The sequence below is a fragment of the Molossus molossus genome, unplaced genomic scaffold, assembly GCF_014108415.1.
Source record: "Molossus molossus isolate mMolMol1 unplaced genomic scaffold, mMolMol1.p scaffold_m16_p_17, whole genome shotgun sequence".
NCBI lineage: Eukaryota > Metazoa > Chordata > Mammalia > Chiroptera > Molossidae > Molossus > Molossus molossus.
Genome location: NW_023425352.1, coordinates 1,549,876 through 1,553,581, shown reverse-complemented (window position 1 = coordinate 1,553,581; position 3,706 = coordinate 1,549,876).

Below are 3,706 nucleotides of genomic sequence, written 5' to 3'. Positions count from 1 at the left end.
AGAGCCCCCCACCTCTGCGGGGTCTCTGACTTCTGAGCCTGGGCACCCCGTGGCCTGGGGCAGACCAGGGGTGCTGAGCCGAGGGGTGAGAAAGGCGGGGAGCCTCGGTGAGGAGCTGGGCCTCAGAAGTCTGTGACCGCCCCCTCTGCAGGTCTCAGGCTGACCCCCCAAATCTACTTGGCCCCAGCTAGGGCTGCACCCTAACCACCAGCCGCCCCTGGGGCGCTGTGCGTGGTGCTCACAGGGTTACTCTGCAGTCCACGGACCCCCACCCGCCACGACACGAGGCCGCAGCTGAGTCTGGTCTGTGTCCTGGGCCTCGGGGATCAGAGTGCCCACGGCAGAGCGGGTGCTGTTGGCTGCTGGAGGGGATTATGAAGGGCGACCCCGCCCCTGCTGCCCAGGTACCAACATGCGGCCCTGAGCTGGGACTCGGGTCCAGAAGGGGAAGGGACGTGCAGGCCCAGACCGGTGTCCAGGCAGCCCTGTCCCCAGGCTTTGCCCCCTCGAAGGATGGCGAGCCCTCCCATGGCTTCCAGGACCCCAAACAACTGTGCCACGGCCCCTCCCCTGAGCTCACTCCACTGACAGTCCGGCCTCAGGGCCTTTGCACTGGCTGTCTCCTCTGCGAGGAAGGATTTCCCCAGAAACTGGCCTCAGGGCCTTTGCACTGGCTGTCTCCTCTGCGAGGAAGGATTTCCCCAGAAACCTGCAGGTTCCCTCCCTGCCCTCCTTCAGATGTCTTCTGACACATCATCTCTGCGCAGCCTTTCCTGACCACCCTCCCCGCCCTCGCTGCCCCCCCCACCGTGATTCCCACCATCTGGCCTCGCAGCTGTCGCCCCCACACAGTGCAAGCCCTTCGAGGCAGGGATTTGCCCTGTTTCGTTTTCTGCTGTACCCTGGAACCTAAACAATGCTGAGCGTGTAGGTGCTCAGGAAATATCTACTTGACAGAGTGTGGGCGGACCTGGAAGAAGACCCGGGCTCTTCACACCACAGCCCTGCGCTACGGGGTGCGGGCAGCATGCTGAGGAGGGTGCCCCCGCCCTCCTGCACCCCAGCCTCAGACGCCCAGTGCCCAGGGGCCTTTCTCCTCCCCCGACGGCACCATGGGAGCAGTGCACACCCAGCTCCCCCACTGAGGCACAGGAGGTCCCTGGAGGCGGCTCGCGGCCTCTCCGGGGGTACTGTCACCGCGGGGGGGCCCTGAGAGCCAAGGGCCCGCCAGAGGGAAGGAAGCCTGGGGTGGGGTGGCCACAGCTGTTCCAGCGCGGCCTCGTGGGGGACAGCAGCATGATGGAGCGTTAGCCGTTTCAAGTTCACTGCACCCTGGGACGATGGGTTCTGGGAAATCCAGCCACAGTGTTTGCGCGGCAGGCCTGGGGGGAGCCCGGAGGTCAGCTGGCGATGGGATATACTTTGGCTCCAGAAGCAGTCTGTTTGAGAGGCCAAATTAATAGTAAGCATTTGTTTGGGGAGCCAAGAATGAGAAGGAAGCTGGACAGGGGCCACCCGAAACTGCTGTTGAGAGTGTGCAGCTGCCCGACAGTGGGCTCAGGAGCGAGCACCGGAGGTCGCAGGTTCGCTTCCCGGTCAGGGCACTGCCCAGGCTGTGGGCCCGACCCCCAGTGGGGGGCGTGCAGGAGGCGGCCCGTCCATGTTCTCTCTCATCGACGTCTCCATCTCTCTCTCCCTCTCCCTTCTTCTCTCTAAAATCAATGAAGAAAAACAGGAAGACTGGGAAGCCTGCCACTGTCCTTTCTCGGGACATCGGCACGGAGCGCTGGCGCCTGCAGAGCCTTGCCGTCATGACCGCCCCCCGAGCCCCAGACGTGGGTTTCCGGGTGTACGGGGCACGGGCGCTTTGTGCCACCTCCGTGGCTGAACTCGGGCCGGAGCCAACTCAGTTAATATCCTGATCATTCACGTCAGTTCTTCCGAGGGTGGCATTCGGTGGTCTTTTTGCTAAATCAAGGGGCTGGAGCTCAGTTACTTCAGCAGTCTTGTGGTCCAAAGGGGCCGATGAGGGGTCAGTTCTACCCAAGGGTGTCCCGAGCTGCAGGGCAGCCCCTCACCCACCCCCTTCAACAGCTTTGCCCGTGCCTGGGGAAAGCAGGGGCGAACAGGAGGCAGAGACACCAGCAGCGCCCACCGTCGGGCAGGCCGAGCGCCCAGACCCGACCTGATCACATGCTCTCAGCAGTGCCGTCCCTGAGCCTCAGCGTCGGCGGCACCTGTCCTGCTGGGGGCGTCACTGAGCAGGGGAACGTCGAGGGTCAGGTGCCATCCAGAGGGTGGCCCTCAGGGAGTTCTGACTGCTGTCCGGGGCCGGGATGGGGAAGAAGCACTGTCCTCTGGGGGGCCAGCGGTGCCCCGAGCTCCAGCCCGGTGCCTCCAGTCATTCCGGGCTGAGCCACTGGGCCCCGAGCGAGGTCCCTGGACCACCAGCGCCAGCAGCACCCAAAGACGTGCTAGAAGGCAGCAGGGTGGGCCCAGCAACCGGTTTTCACCGCCCTCCAGGTGACTGCCCTGGACAGACCCGGGAGGGTGTGGCCCACCTGCAGCCCGCGTCCCCACAGGGGACAGGGACACGCAGTCCTGCGCTGCAGGAACGAAGCTGGGGCCGGCCGGACGTCAGGGGAGCAGGGACAAAGGAGACGAAGGGGCCGAGAATGGCCAGTTCTGGTCTGAGTCACTGGGCTACCAACTGAAGGAGCCACCCCATGAGACGGGCAACTCAGGAGGAAGAGTGGACACTGGGGACAATGGGCAATTTCCTGGGCTTTGCCCAGCCCTCTTCTCTCCCTGTCCAACCCCCACAGACTCCTCGTACCCCCACCCCACTCCCCTGACCCCAGCTCTTCTGCCCCTCCCCAGCTCCTCCCTCTAACTACCTGCTGCTCCTCTGCATCTGCATGAACACTTCACCTGGCAGCGGGTCATTCACCCCGCTGGGGTGGGAGGGGGCGCTGACCAATGGCAGGCAGCAGGGGTGGTGGGGGCGGGGGTGTAGGAGGACCCGGCCCCCCAGCACTGCGCTTCGGGCAGGAGGACCTGCTGTTTCCAGACTTTGGATTTCACGGACCATTCCTTTTTCAGAGAAATTTTATTTGGGGGACTAACACACGCCACCATCCTTTGTTTGGTAAAAATAAAGATGTTTAAAAGTTTTTTTTCTTTATTGATATTAGAGAGAGAGGAAGGGAGAGAGAGAGGGAGAGAGAAACATGGATGAGCGAGAACACCGACTGGCCGCCTCCTGCACGCCCCCCACTGGGGATCAGGCCCACAACCTGGGCAGGTGCCCTGATCGGGAATCGAACCGGCGACCTCTTGGTGCAGGGTCGACGCTCAACCACTGAGTCACACCGGCCGGGAAAAATGAAGATGTTTTTAGAGCCCAGTTTTTATCACCCCCATTGTGTGAACTGATGGACATTTAAACAAAAAGAGGGGGGAAGACAGATGGTCCGATTCACGGATGCTGCTTCCAAGGAAGGGGCTCTTCTCATCCGCCACAGGCAAGTCCACCACTGTCCCGATGGCACTGCTGCAGGCCCCCGGGGCAGAGACAACGGGGGCTTCCCCGGCTGAGCGGGCCAGGTGTGGGGTGAGAGCCGCTCCCTGCGCTGCGCACCCCTGGGCCTGCCCGCACCCCAAGCCAGGCCTGGCCCGCACCGCTGGGCCCCCGCAATCTGCCCCG